The following is a 25,359-nucleotide window of genomic DNA, read 5'->3' on the forward strand; positions in this document are numbered from 1 at the left end:
CAGGGACCTTAAGATCTGGGATAAAGCCAATAATATATTTATTTTGAATTTTGTAGATTTAGCAACCAGATTTAGTCAATCAACGATTGTACGAAGTAAAGAAAAGAGAGTAATTCTGGATCAAATCGTGGAAACATGGATCGGGACAGGAATGGGCCCACCGGCAAAATTCCTTCCGGACAATGGGGGAGAATTTGCTAATGATGAATTTAGGGATATGTGTGAAAACGTGAATATCACAGTTATGAATACGGCTGCGGAAAGCCCATTTAGTAATGGTGTATGTGAAAGAAACCATACGGTAATAGATGACATGCTCTGGAAAACTTTGGCAGATAGACAAAACTGCAAGCTAAATTCAGCTTTAGCATGGGTGGTACATGCAAAGAATTCATTGCAGATGGTTGGGAGCTATAGTCCCTATCAATTAGTATTTGCTAGAAATCCTAAAATTCCATCCATTTTAGATGACCAGCCTCCAGCTTGGGAAGGGACTACAATTAGCTCTGCCTTTGCTGAGCATTTAAATGCATTACATAGCAGTAGAAAATATTTTTTGGAGGCAGAAGTCTCCGAAAGAGTTTGCAGAGCTTTAAGACATAATGTACGGCCATCAAATACTGTTTTTCAGCAAGGAGACATAGTATACTATAAGAGAGACAATTTTAATGAATGGAGAGGCCCAGGGAAGATCATAGGCACAGATGGCAAAACAATTATTTTGCAACATGGTAATCAAACTGTTGGGGTACATTCATCAAGGATAACGGGGACAGACTACAAATTTTCAAATTTAGACAGAACAGACAGACATGACGAGGAACCAGAGTCATCTGATACACACATGTTACAGAACTATGAGGACCAGTTAACTGATATAGACAGGGTTTCTGTGGAGGAACACAACACTACTGATGAATTAGAACAGAGCATTTTTCCGAAAGGTCAACTGCCAAAAGCTGGTCCAAAAGTGACATACTTGCCTGAAGGGTCTAGTCAATGGAAGGATGCAACTGTTATTAGTACAGCAGGGAAGGCCACTGGAAAGTATAAACATTGGTTGAATGTACAGCATTCAGGGGAAGGAGTCAATACAATGGATTGGGAACACGAAGTTCAAAAATGGAGGGCACAGAAATGCAGTGCCAGTTCAGATAGTACATCGGATAGTGAACAGGTCTACAGGAAAAGGTTGAGAACTATTGAAAGGACATCCCACAGCAGAAGGGAAAGATCAAGCAGTAGCAGTACAGAACGGGTTACCAGGCGGGAGAGGGGACATAGTTTATCAAGATCTCGGAACATGAGTCAGACTACGAATACTATTAGGAGTAGAAGCCCACATGCACGTGAGATTTTGGTGGCTTCCAATAAATTAGATGAAAAAGTTATCAAAAATGCCAAACAGCAAGAACTGCATAGTTGGAGTACATTTGGGGTATACACGGAAGTATCGGATAGGGGACAAAGAGCTCTATCCCACAGATAGATTTGCACGGAAAGGTTCTTCCGGATGAAACTTATAAGGCAAAGGCCAGGCTTGTGGCAAGGGGATTTGAAGAAAACCTAGAAAATCAGGATTTAAGGGTAGATTCACCTACGGCAGGAAAGGTTATTTTAAAGATCTTCTTGGCTCTATTAGCCGCAAAGGCATGGGAATGCAAATCTATAGATATAAATGCTGCCTTTTTGCAGGGGCATCAGCTCCAGAGAGACATTTGTCTCCATCCTCCTAAAGAGGCAGCTAACACAGAAGGTTTACTCTGGAAGTTGAACAAATGTGTATATAGATTAAATGATGCATCTAGAGTCTGGTATTTTTCGGTAAGTTAGGCTGTTGCCAGTTGAAAGCAGATCCGGCAATGTTTTACTGGCACGGTAAAGGAAATCTTTCTGGCATCTTTATGATGCACGTCGATGATTCTTTGTGGGGTGGGACTAGTGATTTCGAAGCTATTGTAATCTCTGGTTTGAGGAAAGAATTCAGAGTTGGAAGTCAGGCATCCAGTGCATTTAAATATATTGGACTGGAAATCGGACAGACTAAGTTAGGGGCAGCTTTACGTCAGCAATCTTATTTGGAAAGCATCAGCCCAATAGCAGTTAGTTATGGCCGGGTTTCACAAAAAGCCGCAATGGTTTCAAAGATGGAAAAAGAGCAACTGCGAAATTTAATTGGGCAACTGAATTGGTTAGGTAGACAGACTAGACCGGGCCTGAGTTTTGATGTCTTAGAGTTGAGTACAAAAACGAATGATCCCAAAGTGGAGGACATAATTAGAGCAAATAAAGCATTGGCCAAACTAAAAATGCAGGAGTGTGTTTTGAGGTTCCTGGTTTTAGGTTGAAACTCATAGTTTATAGTGATGCGTCCTATGCAAATTTATGTGATGGGGTTTCAAGCGCAGGAGGTGTTATAATTTTCCTTTTGGGGAACAATAGTAAATGTTGCCCTCTTGTGTGGGAAACAAAGAAAATAAGGAGAGTGGTCAAAAGCACTTTTTTCTGCTGAGACGTTAAGCCTTGTAGAGGCGATGGATATGGCCTTTTATATATCTCAGATATTGATAGAAATTTTGGGATTAGAGGATTTGGGTAATATAGCTATTGACTGTCACATTGACAATAAATCCCTGTGGGAGAATGTGCACTCTACAAAATGTGTAAATGAAAAAAAGTTAAGGATTGAAATCGCAAGTTTGAAGCAGATGTTGGACAGAGGGGAAAGAGCAAAAGTTAAATGGGTCGACAGTAGCTATCAATTGTCAGACTGTTTTACAAAAAGAGGGGCTAGCTCACAGAAACATTTGGATATTATTAATGAAGGGCGCCTGTTTCTGTGACTGTTTTTTTTCTTCCCCCCAAAAAAGAGGGGAAATTGCATGTGTGTTTTTAAGTTCCTTGTAATTTTGGTTTCACCTAATCATTTTTTTTTTCTCCAAGGAAGGGGGGACTATTAAGTAATGGGTTAAGAGACATTCCAATTCGTTGTCTCATTTATGTTAAGTATCCAATAATTGACACTGATATGTAAAGGGGCTTCCGGTGGCCTTTGTGTCAGGTGATGTGAAGATTGAGTTTTGTGCAGAGTCTGGATAAAGTGAAATAAAGGTGTTTGTGAAAAGGAGAAGAACCTTTGACTCTTTCTACAACAGCAGCTAAACGTCTAACAAGTAGCAGGTATAGATAGTTTAGTTTAAGTTTTTCTTTGTGTTTAAGAACTGTTTAACTGATAATTTGTAAAGTTATTTCTTTGATGTTAATATGGTTAATTTTTTGTTTACATGAAAGTTTTTTTAAACAAAGAAGATATCTATTAGTCAGTGTCATTGCTCTTGGGGTGAAGTATCCTTTCCTCATAGTTATACAAATTTTAAAAAAATGTTTGGAGTTTTCGTCTCGAATGTCTCGAAAGCAAATGTTGAGTCTGGTCCTGTATCCTAACGACATGTTCAGTACAACGGGGGATAGTTCTAACCACTCCTGCATTAGAATAAAATCACATGCTCGTCAAATGCTCGACCACAAGGTCCAAATATCAGCAGAACTTGCCAGCAAGGTTGTTTGCTTTTTTTTAAAGAAGAAGACAGTTTTCATGCTCGAAGATTCCGGAAAAGCTTTTGGGTGAAGGTTTAATAATAAACCCACAAATGCAAGATCAGAATTATAAAACAATGTTCTGTGTACGGAATAATTGTGCAAGTAGTCTGTGTCTGTGACTTAGAGCTGAAACTGTGTGAGAGGAAGATGCTCCTCCATAGGCTTCTCTGGGGCTGTTCCCTCCATGCTTGAATTATGAATAAACTATTAAAACCTGACCCTGAGTCTCGTGTGGTTATTTGGAAGAAGTCCACCACAACAATTGTATAACTCAATGATGCGAGTCATAGTGCTTTCAAATCAGAGAACAAAGAACATAATAGCACAGGAACAGGCCCTTTGTCCCACCATGACTATGCTGATCCAGATTCCTTATTTAGACGTACTACTTATTGCATAAATGATCTGTATCCCTCCATTCCCCACCCGTTCATGCGTCTATCAAGATACATCTTATACTTTATCACGCCTGCCTCCACCTCCTCCATTGGCAACGCGTTCCAGGCACCCAACACTCTCTGCATGAAAAGCTTTCTACGCACATCTCATGCTGGTGGACCATTAGGATAACTGACCAGTTCAATAAATGAGTTGAGAAACCATCCATTGTATCAACTTTTCAGGTCAAGCCAACATGATCTCACCTTTCATATAAAACTAAGATTAGAAGACTAATAGATTATTGCCATGGATACCCATCAGAAAAGCAGATATTGAATATCAGGTGACTGGAAACTCAGCTTGCTCCTCTGATCATCACTACATGGGAATGATGGGAAATATTTACCAGGTAGTCTTATTAATGATAAATTGTTGATTCTGCACATTTTATTTCATCATACTCTCTGGCGGTCAAGAGCAATGAATTATCAGTGTTGATGGTTAAAATTAAATTTTTCAAAATTAAATCAGAATGATACCATACTTTTGATGATGCCATGCAGCTTTTTATTAGGTCTCCAACAAACTCCACACTGAGTATTATCAGGAAAAATAAAGGCCCCGATAAACAGTGGAATGTGATAAATGTTGTGATTGTGCCCACAGGTGCCCTCCAGCATTGACCCTGTCAAAGTCTACAGAGTAAATGAGTGGAAATTAAATTTACTTGAGGTTGGGGTAGGTGGGTAAAAAGAAAAACTGTTGCTGTGGATACTGTTGAGGAAGATGGCTCACCAGGGGAAGGCAGCAGCAGCCAGGTTCATACAAGCTGAATTCAGGGAGTTAGGAGTTAAACTAAAAAGTAGGACCTCAAAGGTAGTAATCTCAGGATTGCTACCAGTGCCACGAGCTCGTCAGAGTAGGAATGTCAGGATAGATAGGATTAATGCGTGGCTCGAGAGATGGTGCAAGAGGGAAGGATTCAGATTCCTGGGGCATTAGAACCGGTTCTGGGGGAGGTGGGACCGAGGGGGAGTGTTTGCTAGAGCTGTTGGAGAGAGTTTAAACTAATGTGGCAGGGGGATGGGAACCGATGCAGGAAATTGGAAGGTAGTAAAACAGGGACAGAAACAAAAGGCAGTAAGGGGGAAAGTGTAAGGCAGAGAAGCCATAGTCAAAAATCAAAAAGGGCGACAGTACAAGGTACAGTGACTGAGGGGAGCTCAGTGTATAGGACCAGGAATACTAAAAGGAATAAAACGGGAAGTGAAAACATTAATGGTAAGCGACGCGGCAGGTTGTTGCATGAAGATATGGGTTCAACGACAAGGAAAATTAGGAGAAAAGTTAAGAGGAAATATAACTTAGGAGAGGTTACTGATCGAGGTGCTAAGATTCAGAACAGAGGAAAAAAAAGCCAACATAAGTGTACTTTACCTGAATGCTCGTAGTATTTGGAATAAGGTAAATGAGTTGATGGCGCAAATCATCGTGAATGACTATGATTTAGTGGCTATTACTGAAACATGGTTAAAGAATGGTCACGACTGGGAGTTAAATATCCGAGGGTATCAAACTATTTGGAAGGACAGAGTGGATGGAAAGGGAGGTGGTGTAGCTCTGTTATTTAAGGATGACATCCGGGCAATAGTAAGGGATGACATCGGTACTATGGAGGATAAGGTTGAATCCATTTGGATGGAAATCAGGAATAGTACGGAGAAAAAGTCACTGATAGGAGTAGTCTATAGGCCACCAAACAGTAACATTATGGTGGGGCAGGCAATAAACAAAGAAATAACTGATGCATGTAGAAATGGTACAGCAGTTATCTTGGGGGATTTTAATCTAATGTCGATTGGTTTAACCAGGTCGGTCAAGCCTTGAGGAGGAGTTTATAGAATGAATCCACGATAGTTTCCTAGAACAGTATGTAATGGAACCTACGAGGGAACAAGCAGTCCTAGATCTGGTCCTGTGTAATGAGACAGGATTGATTAATGATCTCATAGTTAGGGATCCTCTCGGAAGGAGCGATCATAATATGGTGAAATTTAAAATACAGATGGAGGGTGAGAAGGTAAAATCAAGCACTAGTGTTTTGTGCTTAAACAAAGGAGATTACAATGGGATGAGAGAAGAACTAGCTAAGGTAGACTGGGAGCAAAGACTTTATGGTGAAACAGTTGAGGAACAGTGGAGAACATTCCAAGCGATTTTTCACAGTGCTCAGCAAAGGTTTATACCAACAAAAAGGAAGGGCGGTAGAAAGAGGGAAACTCGACCGTGGATATCTAAGGAAATAAGGGAGAGTATTAAATTGAAGGAAAAAAGCATACAAAGTAGCAAAGATTAGTGGGAGACTAGAGGACTGGGAAATCTTTAGGGGGCAACAGAAAGCTACTAAAAAAGCTATAAAGAGTAAGATAGATTATGAGAGTAAACTTGCTCAGAATATAAAAAGATAGTAAAAGTTTCTACAAATATATAAAACAAAAAAGAGTGGCTAAGGTAATTATTGATGCTTTAGAGGATGAGAAGGGAGATTTAATAATGGGAGATGAGGAAATGGCTGAGGAACTGAACAGGTTTTTTGGGTCGGTCTTCACAGTGGAAGACACAAATAACATACCAGTGACTGATGGAAATGAGGCTATGACAGATGAGGACCTTGAGAGGATTTTTATCACTAAGGAGGTAGTGATGGGCAAGCTAATGGGGCTAAAGGTAGACAAGTCTCCTGGCCCTGATGGAATGCATCCCCGAGTGCTAAAAGAGATGGCTAGGGAAATTGCAAATGCACTAGTGATAATTTACCAAAATTCACTAGACTCTGGGGTTGTCCGGGCGGATTGGAAATTAGCAAACGTGACACCACTGTTTAAAAAAGGAGGTAGGCAGAAAGCGGGTAATTATAGACCAGTGAGCTTAACTTCGGTAGAAGGGAAGATGCTGGGATCTATCATCAAGGAAGAAATAGTGAGGCATCTGGATGGAAATTGTCCCTTTGGGCAGACGCAGCATGGGTTCATAAAGGGCAGGTCGTGCCTAAATAATTTTGAGGACATTACCAGTGCGGTAGATAACGGGGAGCCAATGGATGTGGTATATCTGGATTTCCAGAAAGCCTTTGACAAGGTGCCACACAAAAGGTTGCTGCGTAAGATAAAGATGCATGGCATTAAGGGGAAAGTAGTAGCATGGATAGAGGATTGGTTAATCAATAGAAAGCAAAGAGTGGGGATTAATGTGTGTTTCTCTGCTTGACAATCAGTAGCTAGTGGTGTCCCTCAGGGATCAGTGTTGGGCCCACAATTGTTCACAATTTACATAGATGATTTGGAGTTGGGGACCAAGGGCAATGTGTCCAAGTTTGCAGACGACACTAAGATGAGTGGTAAAGCAAAAAGTGCAAAGGATACTGGAAGTCTGCAGAGGGATTTGGATAGGCTAAGTGAATGGGCTAGGGTCTGGCAGATGGAATACAATGTTGACAAATGTGAGGTTATCCATTTTGGTAGGAATAACAGGAAAAGGGATTATTTAAATAAAATATTAAAACATGCTGCTGTGCAGAGAGACCTGGGTGTGCTTGTGCATGAGTCACAAAACGTTGGTTTACAGGTGCAACAAGTGATTAAGAAGGCAAATGGAATTTTGTCCTTCATTGCTAGAGGGATGGAGTTTAAGACTAGGGAGGTTATGCTGCAATTGTATAAGGTGTTAGTGAGGCCACACCTGGAGTATTGTGTTCAGTTTTGGTCTCCTTACTTGAGAAAGGTTGAACTGGCACTGGAGGGTGTGCAGAGGAGATTCACTAGGTTAATCCCAGAGCTGAAGGGGTTGGATTACGAGGAGAGGTTGAGTAGACTGGGACTGTACTCGTTGGAATTTAGAAGGATGAGGGGGGATCTTATAGAAACATATAAAATTATGAAGGGAATAGATAGGATAGATGCGGGCAGGTTGTTTCCACTGGAGCATGAAAGCAGAACTAGGGGGCATAGCCTCAAAATAAGGGGAAGTAGATTTAGGACTGAGTTTAGGAGGAACTTCTTCACCCAAAGGGTTGTGAATCTATGGAACTCCTTGCCCAATGAAGCAGTAGAGGCTCCTTCATTAAATGTTTTTAAGATAAAGATAGATAGTTTTTTGAAGAATAAAGGGATTAAGGGTTATGGTGTTCGGGCCGGAAAGTGGCACTGAGTCCACAAAAGATCAGCCATGATCTCATTGAGTGGTGGAGCAGGCTCGAGGGGCCAGATGGCCTACTCCTGCTCCTAGTTCTTATGTTCTAAATGTATCTCCAGTGGTCCTCTTTCCCACACAGCCAGACAATTTGCTGCATGCCCATATTGGGGTTGTTAGGGCAGGAGCTGGGCTGCACGGTCTCCTCTTTGCCACCCTTAACACCGTCCCCTTTTGTCACACACAAAAATGTTCATTTTTTCCACGGACTTTGTCCACGTTCCTCTCAATTTCATCAGCCCTTAATACTATGCTACATCCCGATTGAGTGAAGCAAATAGAAATCCATTGTGGTAGGTGATCTCCATCCCTGCAGATAGCTGCCTTGGAAGAGAGCAGTTGCAGGCTTTTTCTCTTTCAAAACATGTCAGAAGATCCGAGGATGTGTAAAGTCAAGGCACATTTTCTTCTAGGTGGCAAGATCAATGGATTCGCCACAGAGTTTCAGGGTCAATGATAGACAAGACAAGAGTATAACACTCCTCTCACTGATAAATGGTTTTACCAACTAACAAGCAGTTTAACTGCACAAGTTATGTATTGTTCAAACTTTTTCTCTTTCAAAATTGCAAAGATGCCCTGCAGTCTCTCCACATATTCCTTGACACTGCAAACTGTACTTAATCTACCTAAATGAGCCTCTTTGAATCCTGTGTTGCTGAGTAAAAGATACATTGTATGATTTTCATTAAAGCCTGGCACACACCAGAGGGAGCCCTTGATTCTTGCATCTGTCATTGAACTAGGAGCAAGAGCCACATTTCCATAACAAACTATCTTCATGGAAATTAACATTTCATAACTTCACACTTTTCAATTCAGATACTTTCAGAAGTTCCTTTTGGTTCTCCTCCTACACCTAAAAAATACATCTCCAAAATCGTAGCACTCAGGCACATTCCACAATTGCATCAAATATGAAGCTAGTCTTTTATTTTTACACACTTTTCTGGGTACTCTACAATTAGTCTACTTACTGAACCCATAGCTACACTGTACATGGATGGCATGGTAGCACAGTGGTTAGCACTGTTACTTCACAGCGTCAGGGACCAGGGTTCGATTCCCAGCTTGGGTCACGGTCTGTGCAAAGTCTGCACCTTCTCCTCGTGTCTGCGTGGGTTTCCTCCAGGTGCTCCGGTTTCCTCCCACAAGTCCCGAATGACGTACTTGTTAGGTGAATTAGACATTCTGAATTCTCCCTCTGTGTACCCGTACAGGCGCCGGAAAATAGCGACTAGGGGATTTTCACAGTAATTTCATTGCTGTGTTAATGTATGCTCACTTGTGACACTAATAAAAAAATTATTATTATTATTGTAAAGTGCAGAAGACTTGTGTTGAGCAATTGAACTTTCTGTTTGGCCATCAAACTGAGATATTGTAAACGATCACTTAAAACTGAATGCTTGAAAAATGAAGCTGGTTTCCAGGATTTCCCTTATGAAATTGAACCTATTCGTTGCTCTCTACAACCCCAACTCTAGATTGGCAAGAAACACACATTATCTCAACAAACTGCTCAAGGATGAATGTGTGCTTCCTGTCGTATTGTCAGAGACCAATTCCATTTGGCGTTAAGTTTACATTTCCTCATAGGAAATTGAGCGATGATTTGCAGCCATCTCCTTGACGTTGGTCCCGGATGAGGCCAGTTGTCCAATAATATCACAATATATTTTCATAACCCTGCAACAATGGGGATGGGCAATGGCATAGTGGTATTGTCACTGGAGTAGTATTCCAGAGAAACAGGGTCATGCTCTGGGGATCCAGGTTCAAATCCCACCATGATGTTGAAATTTGAATTCAATAAAAATTTGGAATTAAAAGTCTAATGATGACCATGAAACCATTGTTGATTGTCATAAAAACCCATCTGGCTCACTGATGTCCTTCAGGGAAGGAAATCTGCAATCATGTATGGCCGACATGTGACTCCAGACCCAATGTGATTGGCTCTTAAATGCCCTCTGAAATGGCCGAGCAAGCCACTCAGGGCAATTAGAGATAGGCAACAAATGCTGGCCCAGCCAGCAATGCCCACAACCCATGGACGAATAAAAAAAATGACTATAGAATATTAAGCATAAATTCAGTTGGGAGTTACTGAATCACCGTAGCTCATGCAATTGTGTGACTCATAACACAGCTGTCATGAGGGGTTGCTACAAGACAAGAATTCTTCTAGATTTGCCCATACTCTATGACAACTTTGTGAGTGGAATAATTTTCAAACTTTGTTTTTGTGATTGCTGATATTGTTAGGCTTGGGACATGCTGGAATTCAGCTGTTATGCTTGCAGTATAATTTGCACAGATATTTCAAAATTCCTTGAAGTGTTCCATCGAAGACACCCACACTGTAAGCTCTTTCAGTGTGACAGATCACACTGTCTTTGAAAGTGTCCCTTTTTGTTCCAAATCCGAAATTGTATTCATAGCAGGCTCAGATAGTAATTCCTTCAAACTCCGCTCTGAAATCTGTTTCCTTTAGTCAGTGTCTGATGCAAGGGGCACAGGGAGCAATCCCTGCACCTGAATGGATGGGCCTGAGGCACATGTATTATTAGGCCTTGGCTCTCATTACCATCAGGCCAGCAAGGTACAGACAAGTAATAAACATCTCTAGGTAGCTCGAGGCACTGCAATGTATCTTTAATGGGTACCGAAAAGGAGAATGACTGGGATAGAGCACAGCAATCATTAGACTGAGGGTAGCAGTGACAGAAAGAATCCTTTCCTGCCCGGGAATGTGTCAAGTTGTGTATTGGCCATTAATATAAAGGTGTGCGTGTGTTCCAACTACTTCTCCGTTCAGTTGCCAGGGCAGAATTTTCTCTGTGAAAATAGTAACAGCTGAGCACCTATCAATTGCTAAAATATGACAAATGAAGTAACGCGAAGGACGAGCGGTAAACTGTACAGCACAATACTAGATGTAGAGATTAATCTCCAAATATATTTAAACTGAAACAAATGCTGAAGCATTCAATTGTAATCTTTATCAAAAAAGCAAATATGATTGAGTGTTATGCACTGTCAAAATTGTTACCTGTTGCTTCGAATCAGTGCAAATATAAATGTTACATCACATGAAACGTATGAGTTTGAGAACAACTATAGTTAAATTTTTTCAGTTTATCTTACAGGAAATAGCACTATTTATCATAACATTGTTGATACTTGTACTCAGTGTATCCCCAGAACATGTCTAGATGCTAATGTAGTAAAGGCTGGGATTTTCCATCCATGCTTGTGACGGGATTCAAGTGGAAAATATCACGAGGCCAAAAATCAGTTTTACATCATTGTAAAACCAGGACACGATTGTGTACTCCAGCCTTCAGTGGTGGGCCGTGTTTCCCATCAAGGCACATCGGAAACATCATTTTAAAATCTTTGCAACTCATTATAATGTCTCATCGCCAGGATCAGCCCCATGCTGGAGCATCTGGATATGCCAGCTTGCAATTAGGACCGTGTGGTTCACAACGGATATAGGTGGAGTGCACCTGGTGACCACACTATGCTCCGGACTTTGAGGTTAGTTAGCTTGCCTTGGATCATGTAGTTCTCACAGGAATCAACACCAGACTTCGCAGGCAGCACCACATTGCTATCAGTGGGTTGTCATAGGCAAGTCTCTACCTACCAGACTAGCGGTAAGGCGGGAGTGGCTTTTAATGGACTGCATGGTTAGGGCTCCACTGGGGAACGAGGGAAACTGGCCTGAGTCAGGAGAAGGGGCAGCAGAGTTAGGCCTGTACTAGGGCAATGGACATGCAGCAGGAGCAGAACAGGAATACAGGACATGGATGAGGACGTCTGTGAGGGAGGGAAACATGAACCTGAAGCTCTTCCACCCGGCCCCATCATCTGGAATGTCGGCAGGGATCGCCACCTTCAGGATTTCACTCTCTAACGACCGTTACCTGGCAGGAGGCAGGACTTCCGTTCCCACTTGGATGGAACTACTGCCTTGAAGAACTGTCAATCCTGGGCCTGGCCAAACTCGCCATAAACAAGTCCAGGCAGTGGCGACTGGGGGAGTTGTCTGACCCACTGTTTGTCATTTTACCGTGGCTATATTTGCAGCTGGGTGTCCCTGGAGAGGGAGCGCACCCTGGAGAGGATGTCCACTGGCACCGTCGAGGCCTTCCATGCTAGGTGGGAACCATGTGGTCTGGGTGCTTTATCGACCACCTTAATCACATTTTACTTTGATGTTTGAAGTTTCTTTTGTGGTTGGTTCTTGTTTAAGAAGCATCTTTTTAAGGGGCTGCCCCTTTTACTTTGTCCCTCAGTTCATTTGATTTAGTTCATGGTTCATTGAAGAGAAGCCTCAGTTCCTTCTTAAGTAACTTCCTTTCCAGAGTGAACATTTACCCTCCTCATATTTATTACAGAGTGCACTGTTAGCGTGCAATAAATGGGAATCCTAGAGCCTGGGCTGAAAGCAGCACATCCAAGCATCTGGCCAAAGCAATGTCATAGCAGTCGGCCATGTTGGGGAAGACCTTGATACGTTTCCCACACTACCCTTCATTTCAGTGGTGAGTACTCTCCGATACGGAAACAAATGCCTTGAATGCATATTCGCTGAGGAGTTATTGACAAAAAGAGAATCATTGGAGATTGTTTCTCATTGATACTGCAGAGAGGAGACCATCAGGAAGATGGGAGGCTGGACTTATTGCTGTATTATCGTTTCCAGGCAGGAGAGAAGATTGTAGTGAAGGCTTCTGGGTCGCCAAAGTGAGGAGCAAGAGCCACAATACCAAGGCCCAACAGGACCTCCTCTGGACAAATGAGATGAGGCTCACAGCATGGACAGCTCTTAAGACCCAGGGTCTACAGAACTCACATGTGTTACCGGCAGATGAGTGATAAACAGTGACGCCAAGTGTTTTGCATGTCCAAGAATCTGGTGACTCACATTTCTCACATTCTCCAGGAATTGGCACCACGGGGAGTGGGAGGGCATCCATTGCCAGTGGCTGTGTAAGTAACAGCTGCTCTGAACCTCTATGCCAGTGGCTCCAACCAGGGCTATACTGGGTACCTCTGTGGGATCTCTCAAGCATCCATGCACAAATGCATTCTTGAGGTCACAGGCTCACTTTATGTCAAGGCTCACAAATTCGACAGAGATCAAGCAAGCCAGGACACCAGAGCATTGAGCTTTGCTGAGAATTCTGGATTCTCACAGGTGTAGTGTGCTATCAATTGCTCTCATATGGCTATAAAATCTCTGGAGGAACAGGTATTGCTATATATAAACCGGAACGGTTACCACTTTCTCAATATACAGCTAATCCAAAACCACAAGAAACATACATATCATGCAGGTTTGTGCCAGATACTCAAGAAACATCCACAACTCACACATCTTGAATAGTTGCAGATCCTGGACATTTTTGAGGGATCAAACAAGATCCAGAGCTGAATCCTTGATCACAACGGATACCCACAAAGGACCTGGCTGATGACATGCACACAGTGGCTTCAGACTCCTGCAGAAAGAATGTATAATGAGGCTCATGCCACTGGACAAGCATTGATGGAGCACACAACAGGAATCCTGAAGGTGCAATTCCAATCTGGAAGATCACTCCAGTACAGTCCCCAAAGGATCTCACAGATCATCGCGGCTTGCTGCGCATTGCACAACCTGGCGCTCCAAAGGGGGAGGGCTTGCCAGATGACAAAATTGAGCAGCTGCACTTCTCCTCTGCTGTGGACCTGAAAGGTTATGGGGGTGATGAGCTTGAGGAAACCGCGACTTCAGGAGAAGAGGCTGTAGCACAGGGCAGATGTGGAAAGCGCGTGCATAAGGTCCTGATAGCCACAGATACAACCAGGATGACGAGTTGTAGTCAGTACCCTCTTGGGGTGCCTCCATCATGGATCAGCATGAACACCAGCATTGCAATTCCTCTCATTTCACCCATGCACTTCACTATGAGAGTGAATAATTACACATCAGACTCACATTTTTCTGATCCTTTGAAGGATGATGAGTCCTTGGCGGTGTGTGTCCTTACTGAGATGAGGTGCTAACGGAGGAGAGAGTCTTGGCATCAGAAGTCATAAAGTGCTGCTGCTTCATGCTTCTCTCTAGCATCTCAGTCACAATGGCATCCTACAAGAGCTAGTAGATGTATGCCTTCAATCTGACAAGGCTCCTCAAGAAGATCTATCTCATGCAATGGAACAACGCACTTTGTGTAACATGGATGGTGAATCAGATAAATCACTTTGGACAAGGCAGCTGATGACGTTCTGCTACTCTGAATCCATTGAGAGATGACTCCGTCATCCATTCTTCCAAATTACACTGATATCAGTTTGGGATCCTGGGCTACATTTATCCCCATCTTAATATGGGTGTGGAACAACTGAGCATGATGACGTCAAACACATGCCTGCCAGACATTAAAATGCCTCCTCTTTAACACAGACATTGTGGCCTCATGGCCAACCCTGGCCCTTGTCAAGTCCAAAATACTCAGACACCATGCAGCTCTCAAGAGCATGTCACTGCTAATGAAGAGCACACTTCAGCTTCTATACATCCTCGATCCTAACCTATTGCTTCCCTCCACATTGTCTAAAGGAATGATGCTTGCTTCCAAAGCACGCTCAAAACCTCGACTGCCCACCAGAAATCAGCATTTGGAATTATCGTCAGTGACTTCAGTGAGTGCTCAGGTGAGGGGATGTACAGCGCTGTATCTCTAGTTTGTGACGAGAGCCTTGTCCCCACAATGGACACAACTACAGGCTGAGAGACACTCAAGGTTGGAGGTTTGAGCGGCAGGACAATAATGTAGCTGTGAGGGGTCAAGCAAAATCATCATGAGGTGGCAAGGTGCCTCCACTTATTGATAAGATTAGTAGATATGCATCCCGAAAGTCAAAAAGGGTTGGCTGACAGCAGCACACTCAAGCTCTGGGTAGGGGCTCATAGCATGAAAGAGGCAGAGAGCGGGTGTGGTTGCACGGTATATGATGCTTCTCCACATGTGAACACATCTCTCCTTGTACACCATACCTTCACCTTTCAAGAATGCTGACGAGATAGGAGAATACCTCTACCTCAGAGTTAAACAGCCAAGAATAAACATGACATGACTCTACAAAGCATGAGAACGAGGATTCTTCTACAAGCACACTTAACATTAAGGTTCAGGTATCACTGATGTGGAGAATGATGTGGTAAAGAGCCACACACTGTGGTGATATAAACTACATAGATGAAGTCCATGGCCTGCTTTATGTGTACTGCTATGGGGAATGTGCTCCCTCCTTGGTCTGTGGAGCTTGAGATGATGGAGTAACTGGAAGAAGAGATTTGGATCGGCCAGAGAGTCCCAGAGTCACCTGGGTGGATGGCCCCGGGGTGTCCAGTCACTGGTCCTCCTCCTGATGAGTGCCCGAAGGCCCCTGGCTGACTCCTTTAGGATAAGGGGCAGCTGGAGTGTGGTTGACATAACCCCCACCCCCACCCCCCACTGTGCACTCACTCACTGATGGATGCCACTAAGTCTACAGCAATGGAGTTCAGCTCCTGCAACAGTGCAAGACTGATGTCTCAGAACAAGGTCTCCATGATGGCACCATCATACCAGTGTTAGTCTGGATGTGTTGGCATGTCAGCACTATGACCTCCTAAGGCAGAAGGACTCCTCCATCATCCGTTGCAATCTGAGGATTCAGCTGACATCCCTTTCTGATGTTCCTGTGATTATCCTTGCAGCTCCAGCAACTGATTTAGGACCAGATAGGCGTGCCATCTGACTCAAATTCAGCAGATTCCTAGCCTCCAGCAGTTATTTGAGTGCCAGTGACCTTGGATGTCCCTGGTTCTGCCTGCTGTGGACCAGATTGTGCGCTGTGCTCACCAGATTGTGAACGAGGCGCTGTTCTGGAACTAGGTACCACCGAGGTGTATGCCTTTATTCTGGTGGAGGGTGTGGGGGAGCACTGTGAGGGATCATAAAAGGTGCTGTCCTCAGGCTCCTCTTTGGAGGAGGATTCCTCAGGCCGAGAGCTGAGGGCCTGGCTATTTGTGGGCATCAGGTGATTGGCAGAGGCACCTATGAAAAAACTAGAGATAATTAGTGCATTGTAGCCAAATAAAAAATTTGACAATGCACGCTCAGTAGTGTTGAATGAGGGATGAGCTGGTGCAGTATGTTCAAGTGGATGTTTGCCACCAACCTCACCGTTGCCGCAGGAATGGTCAACATATTCTCCGGCGAGCCTTATAACATGGTTTTCAAAGGGAGTGAGGACCTTGAGTTCTGACACTCCATCCCCGGTTTGGGACCTCTCCCTTTTATTTTGTGCAAGCTGTCCTACATAAAGACAGATGGAAAGAGTGTGAGCAAGACACATGCCAGGGTAGATGATAAAGATGCCTTGCATGTGTGGGTGGTGAGTGAAGCCAATAGCGGAATGAAGACGCGATCTCCAGAGTAGATGAGGCCAGTTGGAGATGTGAGGGTGTGTGTGACAGTGAGTGGAAATGTCCCTTGAGCTGGCAGTGAGTGAGAGCCCGGTGATTGTGTGGTGGGCTTACGAATGAGTGAGTTGAGAGTGATCAGATGGTTGACTGAACCAGACAGGATGGATGAGTTAATTCATTTTCTTTCTCTGCTGGGTGGCTGATCTCTTATGGGCAGCATTAATACTGACCACCACTGTCACTGCATCTTAATCCAGCACGATGAGGTTGGCGGATCTCCTGTGGCCATCACTGGGTTAGAGGAAATCATGGTGTGCCTCCACGGTGTCCAACAGGTATTCAAGGAGGGTATCACTAAACTTAGGAGCTGCTGTCTTCTTGCCTTTCGAGGCCAGGTGTGTGATCTCCATGAGTCCAAAGATGTGCAGGTTAGGTGGATGGCCATGCTAAATTGCCCCTTCGGGTCCAAAGATGTGCAGGTTAGGTAGAGGTTACAGAGCTAAGGGGAGAGTGCAGGGGAGTGGACCAAGGTAGGGTGCTCTTTTGGATGTAGTCTTGGTGGGCCGAATGGCATCCTTCTGCATTATTGGGATTTTATGATTCTATCTCCAGCAGTCCTGGCCTCCAGTGATTACCAAAGCTGAGCATGGGTGCCATTTAAATATGGCACCCGGAGTGAGGAAGTGCTGAGCAGATGGCAAGACTGGTGAATCAAAGAACAAAGAAATGTACAGCACAGGAACAGGCCTTCGGCCCTCCAAGCCCGTGCCGACCATGCTGCCTGACTAAACTACAATCTTCTACACTTCCTGGGTCCGTATCCCTCTATTCCCATCCAATTCATGTATTTGTCAAGATGCCCCTTAAATGTCACTATCGTCCCTGCTTCCACCACCTCCTCTGGTAGCGAGTTCCAGGCACCCACTACACTCTGCATAAAAAACTTGCCTCGTACATCTACTCTAAACCTTGCCCCTCTCACCTTAAACCTATGCCCCCTAGTAATTGATCCCTCTACCCTGGGGAAAAGCCTCTGACTATCCACTCTGTCTATGCCCCTCATAATTTTGTAGACCTCTATCAGATCGCCCCTCAACCTCCTTCGTTCCAGTGAGAACAAACCGAGTTTATTCAACCGCTCCTCATAGCTAATGCCCTCCATACCAGGCAACATTCTGGTAAATCTCTTCTGCACCCTCTCCAAAGCCTCCACATCCTTCTGGTAGTGTGGCGACCAGAATTGAACACTATACTCCAAGTGTGGCCTAACTAAGGTTCTATACAGCTGCAACATGACTTGCCAATTCTAATACTCAGTGCCCCGGCCAATGAAGGCAAGCATGCTGTATGCCTTCTTGACTACCTTCTCCACCTGTGTTGCCCCTTTCAGTGACCTGTGGACCTGTACTCCTAGATCTCTTTGACTTTCCACACTCTTGAGGGTTCTACCATTCACTGTATATTCCCTACTTGCATTAGACCTTCCAAAATGCATTACCTCACATTTGTCCGGATTAAACTCCATCTGCCATCTCTCCGCCCAAAGTCTCCAAACAATCTAAATCCTGCTGTATCCTCTGACAGTCCTCATCGCTATCCGCAATTCCACCAACCTTTGTGTCGTCTGCAAACTTACTAATCAGACCAGTTACATTTTCCTCCCAATCATTTATATATACTACAAAGAGCAAAGGTCCCAGCACTGATCCCTGTGGAACACCACTGGTCACAGCCCTCCAATTAGAAAAGCATCTTTCCATTGCTACTCTCTGCCTTCTATGACCTAGCCAGTTCTGTATCCACCTTGCCAGCTCACCCCTGATCCCCTGTGACTTCACCTTTTGTACTAGTCTACCATGAGGGACCTTGTCAAAGGCCTTACTGAAGTCCATATAGACAACATCCACTGCCCTACCTGCATCAATCATCTTAGTGACCTCCTCGAAAAACTCTATCATGTTAGTGAGACACGACCTCCCCTTCACAAAACCATGCTGCCTCTCACTAATACATCCATTTGCTTCCAAATGGGAGTAGATCCTGTCTCGAAGAATTCTCTCCAGTAATTTCCCTACCACTGAAGTAAGGCTCACCGGCCTGTAGTTCCCTGGATTATCCTTGCTACCTCTCTTAAACAGAGGAACAACATTGGCTATTCTCCAGTCCTCCGGGACATCCCCTGAAGACAGTGAGGATCCAAAGATTTCTGTCAAGTCCTCAGCAATTTCCTCTCCAGCCTCCTTCAGTATTCTGGGGTAGATCCCATCAGGCCCTGGAGACTTATCTGCCTTAATATTTTTTAAGGCACCCAACACCTCGTCTTTTTGGATCTCAATGTGACCCAGGCCATCTACACACCCTTCTCCAGACTCAACATCTACCAATTTCTTCTCTTTGGTGAATACTGATGCAAAGTATTCATTTAGTACCTCGCCCACTTCCTCTGGCTCCACACATAGATTCCCTTGCCTATCCTTCAGTGGGCCAACCCTTTCCCTGGCTACCCTCTTGCTTTTTATGTACGTGTAAAAAGCCTTGGGATTTTCCTTAACCCTATTTGCCAATGACTTTTCGTGACCCCTTCTAGCCCTCCTGACTCCTTGCTTAAGTTCCTTCCTACTTTCCTTATATTCCACACAGGCTTCGTCTGTTCCCATCCTTTTAGCCCTGACAAATGCCTCCTTTTTCTTTTTGACAAGGCCTACAATATCTCTCGTTATCCAAGGTTCCCGAAAATTGCCGTATTTATCCTTCTTCCTCACAGGAACATGCCGGTCCTGAATTCCTTTCAACTGACACTTGAAAGCCTCCCACATGTCAGATGTTGATTTGCCCTCAAATATCCGCCCCCAATCTATGTTCTTCAGTTCCCGCCTGATATTGATATAATTAGCCTTCCCCCAATTTAGCACATTCATCCTAGGACCACTCTTATCCTTGTCCACCAGCACTTTAAAACTTACTGAATTGTGGTCACTGTTCCCGAAATGCTCCCCTACTGAAACATCTACCACCTGGCTGGGCTCATTCCCCAATACCAGGTCCAGTACCGCCCCTTCCCTAGTTGGACTGTCTACATATTGTTTTATGAAGCCCTCCTGGATGCTCCTTACAAACTCCGCCCCGTCTAAGCCCCTGGCACTAAGGGAGTCCCAGTCAATATTGGGGAAGTTGAAGTCTCCCATCACCACAACCCTGTTGTTTTTACTCTTTTCCAAAATCTGTCTACCTATCTGCTCCTCTATCTCCCGCTGGCTGTTGGGAGGCCTGTAGTAAACCCCCAACATTGTGACTGCACACTTCTTATTCCTGATCTCTACCCATATAGCCTCACTGCCCTCTGAGGTGTCCTCCCGCAGTACAGCTGTGATATTCTCCCTAACCAGTAGCGCAACTCCGCCTCCCCTTTTACATCCCCCTCTATCCCGCCTGAAACATCTAAATCCTGGAACGTTTAGCTGCCAATCCTGCCCTTCCCTCAACCAGGTCTCTGTAATGGCAACAATATCATAGTTCCAAGTACTAATCCAAGCTCGAAGTTCATCTGCCTTACCCGTAATACTTCTTGCATTTAAACATATGCACTTCAGGCCACCAGACCCGCTGTGTTCAGCAACTTCTCCCTGTCTGCTCTGCCTCAGAGCCACACTGTCCCTATTCCCTAGTTCTCCCTCAATGCTCTTACCTCCTGACCTATTGCTCCCGTGCCCACCCCCCTGCCATACTAGTTTAAACCCTCCCTAGCAAACCTTGCGGCCAGGATATTTATGCCTCTCCAGTTTAGATGCAACCCGTCCTTCTTATATAAGTCACACCTGCCCCGGAAGAGCTCCCAGTGGTCCAGGTAACGGAAACCCTCCCTCCTACACCAGCTGCTTAGCCACGTGTTTAGCTGCTCTATCTTCCTATTTCTCGCCTCACTGGCACGTGGCACAGGGAGTAATCCCGAGATTACAACCCTAGAGGTCCTGTCTTTCAACTTTCTGCCTAGCTCCCTGAACTCCTGCTGCGGGACCTCATGCCCCTTCCTGCCTATATCGTTGGTACCAATATGTACAACGACCTCTGCCCGTTTGCCCTCCCCCTTCAGGATGCCCTCTACCCGTTCGGAGACATCCTGGACCCTGGCACCAGGGAGGCAACATACCATCCTGGAGTCTCTTTCACGTCCACAGGAGCGCCTATCTGTGCCCCTGACTATAGAGTCCCCTATTACTATTGCTCTTCTGCGCTTTGACCCTCCCTTCTGAACATCAGAGCCAGCCGTGGTGCCACTGCTCTGGCTGCTGCTGTTTTCCCCTGATAGGCTATCCCCCCGACAGTATCCAAAGGTGTATACCTGTTCGAGAGGGGGACAACCACAGGGGATTCCTGCACTGACTGCCTGCCCTTTCTGGTGGTCACCCATTTCTCTGCCTGCACCTTGGGTGTGACCACATTTATATAACTGCGATCTATGACGCTTTCCGCCACCTGCATGCTCCTAAGTGCATCCAATTGCTGCTCCAAGCGAACCATGCGGTCTGTGAGGAGCTCCAGTTGGGTGCACCTTCTGCAGATGAAGCCATCCGGGAGGCTGGAAGCCTCCCGGACCTGCCACATCTCACAGTCAGAGCACTGCACCCCCCTAACTGACATTGCATCAATTAATTAAAATTAAAAGTTTTTTTTAAATGTTTTAAATATTTTTTAAAATTTTTTCAAAGTTACTGTTAACTAATCAGAGGACGCCTGCCAGCAATCCAACATGTTTCCCGTGCAGGAGCGAAGTGGACTATATAGTGCAAAAGACCACCGTTAAAGCCAGTGGGACAAATAGTTTTTCACGCCCGCTCCTACACTTTACAGAATCACAGAATCATATCGTGTCGAAGAGGCCCTTTGAGTCTGCATTGACACGTGAAAAACACCTCACTGCCTACCTAATTCTTTTTACCAGAACTTGGCCCATAACCTTGAATGTTATGATGTGTCAAGTGTTCATCCAGGTTCTTTTTAAAGGATGTGAGGCAACCCGCCTCTACCACCCTCCCAGGCTGTGCATTCCAGACTGTCGCCACCCTCTGGGTAAAAAGGTTTTTCCTCAAATCCCCCCTAAACCTCCTGCCCCTCCTTGAACTTGCGCCCCCCTCGTGACTGACCCTTCAACTAAGGGGAACAGCTGCTCCCTGTCCATGCCCCTCATAATCTTGTATTACACTTAGTGCAATGGGTGAAGAATCCCAGCCAGTGACCTATAGAGTTAGGAGATTAGAATCTAACTATAGCCAAGACTTCTGTATCAGTACAGATGATAAGGATAAGTTGGGCTCCTCGCAGGCCCAGCTGTACACTTGATCCAAATTTCATGCTGCACGTTTCTTGGTGTGTACGTCAGATATTGAAATATTAGCAAATGCCCTACAAGCTGAAGCATGACTTTGATGAACATTGAAAGCACGCTCCAGGCATGGTTTGTGGAGGAGAACTATGTGCTTCAAGGCCTGCATCTTTTTAAAAGGAATTGCTGCAGTAGCAATCAAAGGTAAATAAAAATGAAACCATTAGCCATGTCAACCAACAGTCTTGGGAGCAGTAGGGTGTCCTGTTGCACAGGTGGGACTGTAAAAATATTGTTAGATTAACCACGCTGGAGGAGGTAATTACCAGATGGTCATCTGGTGCCCCGAAGAGTAGATGATGACGTGTGACATGAGGTATTAATGCATGCCAATAGAAGCGGCACTATGTCCCGGCTGCGGGTCTGGAAGACATTTAACCACCTCGGCAGCTGTATCATATGAAGACCCATTGCAGTCTTATTTTAATGGAGTTGATTCATTATTCATAGCTTGAGTACTTCCCTCCCACCCACACAGCCCGAAAGCACTTCGATAGATTCTCATGATTGTTCATTGTGCTCCAGGGTACATTTTTGCAACAGCTTTCTTTCACAATAACAGTTCATTCCCTAACAATCGTTTGCTTCTAACAAACCCTTTCATCCACTGTAATGCAATAATGCATGTTTCTAACCTCTCACCCTTTGTGGGCAGCTGGCCACTATATGGTATCTGTGTCTGACCTCCTGCTAATACCAGCTGCAAAACCCCTTCATTTTTCCATGGGATGTCAGCACATAACCAGAGGAAAAAAGCTGCATGGAAGGGTCTTTTTTGGATAGGCATCAAGTGTATATATCAGAGATATTACAATAGGTAACAGACCACTTTAATGAAAGTGCCACATTGTGGGTTTTCTGGAAAGGTAGAAGCCTTTTTAGGAGTAAAATGGGCAGTAGCAGCATGGTTAAAGGTCAGCTAAGTGACAGGAAGCAGACAACAGTGGTGAAGGGTTATTTTGGACTGCAGGAAGATGCACTGTCCAGTTCCCCAGCACAAGAACCATTGTGTTTCTTGATATATATTAATGACTTGGGTGCCAAGGTACCATTTCAAAATGTACAGATGATATGAAACATGAAACATAGGGGCACGATTTAATAGGAAAGGTTCTAAGTGCCATATCAGGCAGGACTTTCCGGGTGCCTCCCGACACCTGACCCGGCGAGACCGCAGCCCGTATTTATCGGCACTTAGTGTCGGAAATGATCCACCACGATCTTCACTGTGGAAATAGCTGTCCCACCAGGTGATTCACCTGGACCGTATCCAGCAGCTCCCCGTTAACGACGAGGAGTTGCTCATAATCGCTTCCTCCAAACCCACTCCAGTCAGCAGAGAGCCCCGCCAACAAGTAGACCTACTCCACACTTTGGGGTGGCCAATGGGGGGAGGGGAAGGAGGGATTGGGAGGGTAAAGGGGAAGGTGAGTGGGGGTGAGATGACAAAGTCTTGTCCGATGAGAAGCGGGCGAAGATGAGGGCCTCCCTGGACCTCTGGGCATGCTGAACCCTCACTGTTGCCTGCCCTCCTTCCTCCGGCTGCTCCTACAGATTTTCCCAGGCTCGTCCTCCAGCCCCTTCAGGTCTGGCTCATCATCATCCTCCTCAGACGAGGCCACATGTCCCTCCTCCTCATCTTCCAAGAAGGAAAACAAAGGTAAATAAATCTGGTGGTATGAAAATTGAGCACCTGGGCATTCTTATTGGGTTGGTGAGGTTAAGATTACCCCACAGTCTTCAGGCTTATAAATCCCAAGCTTAGTATCATCCAACTGCTACATCAGGCAGTATTTAAAGCAGGGGCTGGTGGACCTGCCGGCAGGGCAACAGTGGGCCTCCCACTGGATCAAGGGCCACGGAGTCAGAAATGCTGCCACCCAAGAATTACTGGCCAATCAGAAGCCAGCAGCTGTCCATTGCAGACAGAGTCAATGGACGCAGCGGCAGCTGCTGGCAGTGCACCCGGGGAAAGATCTAGGACTTTTGAGGGATCCATGCTACAGGCGAGTTAGGGGAGGGGGGTGGGTTGCGAGTTGAGGATCGGGGAGGCGGGAGGAATGTGGTTCAGTAGAAAGGGCAATCGGGTGGCTCGCAGCAGGCCCAACCCCCTCCTGACGATGATTCTCTCAATCAGACACTGAATGCCGTTCAACTAGGACTTGTCCCCGGCCCTCTCTATCCTCGGGATCCAGCAAGCATTCCAGTTTGCTTTTTGGGCGACCCACGTGGTGATTCCCCTGCCTGCCACTGGTTAAATACTAGCAGTGGTGAGATGAGGCCGTTAAGTGGACTTTTATTGCCTCTTAATGACCTCAATTGGCAATCTGGCAGAAAGGCAACTAGCCTTCCCACCCCAGACTTACTCGGGCAGAGGAAGGCAGTGGAGTCCTCATCCAGCAACCTGCCATCCAACTAATTTTTAAAAAAAAATAATTTACGGATGTGGGGGTCGTTGGTTATCTTTAGCCCATCCCTATTTGCCCTTCAGAAGGTGATGGTAAGTTGACTTCTTGAACCGCTGCAGTCCTTGAGGTGTAGGTACACCCACCCTTGCTGTTGAGGAGGGAGATCCAGGAATTTGACCCAATGACAGTGAAGGAACGGTGATATATTTCCAACTCAGGGGGGTGAGTGACTTGGAGGGGATGAGCCAGGTGGTGGGGTTTTCTGGTATCTGCTGCTCTTGTCCTTCTAGATGGTAGTGGCCGTGGGTTTGGAAGATTACCTAAGGAATCTTGGTGAGTTACTGCAGTGCATCTTGTAGATGGCACACACGGCTTCCCCTGTTCATTCGTGGTGGAGGGTTTGAATGTTTGTGGAAGGAGAAGCAATCAAGCAGGCTGCTTTGTCCTGGATGGTGTTGAGCTTCTTGAGCATTGTTGGAAATGCACTCAACCAGGAAAGTGGTTGCAACCATTACACTCCTGGCTTGTGCCTTGGGGAAGGTGTTCAGGCTTTGGGGGGGGACAGGAGATGAGTTACGCGCCATAGGATTCGTAGCCTTTGACCTGCCCTGGTAGCTACAGTATTAATATGGCTAGTCCAGTTCAAATCCTGATCAATGGTAACCCACAGGATGTTGATTGGTAATGGCATTGAATGTCAAGGGGCAATGGTGAGATCCTGTCTTGTAGGAGATGGTCATTGCCTGGAACTTGACTGGCGCGAATTTAACTTGCCATTTGTCAGCCCAAGCCTGGATATTGTCCAGGTCTTGCTGTATTTGGACATGGACTGCTTCATTATCTGAGGAGGCGTGAATGGTGCAACATCC

The 25,359-nt window shown here is 45.1% G+C and overlaps 1 protein-coding gene across 4 annotated transcripts in view; it reads right to left on the reverse strand.

The window, feature by feature from the left end:
* Positions 1 to 25,359, reverse strand: part of LOC140385628 (matrix metalloproteinase-16-like) — a 374,928-nt gene that overhangs the window by 165,216 nt on the left and 184,353 nt on the right. The window lies entirely within an intron of this gene.

Source organism: Scyliorhinus torazame, chromosome 11, assembly GCF_047496885.1.
Source record: "Scyliorhinus torazame isolate Kashiwa2021f chromosome 11, sScyTor2.1, whole genome shotgun sequence".
NCBI classification, from domain to species: Eukaryota; Metazoa; Chordata; class Chondrichthyes; order Carcharhiniformes; family Scyliorhinidae; genus Scyliorhinus; species Scyliorhinus torazame.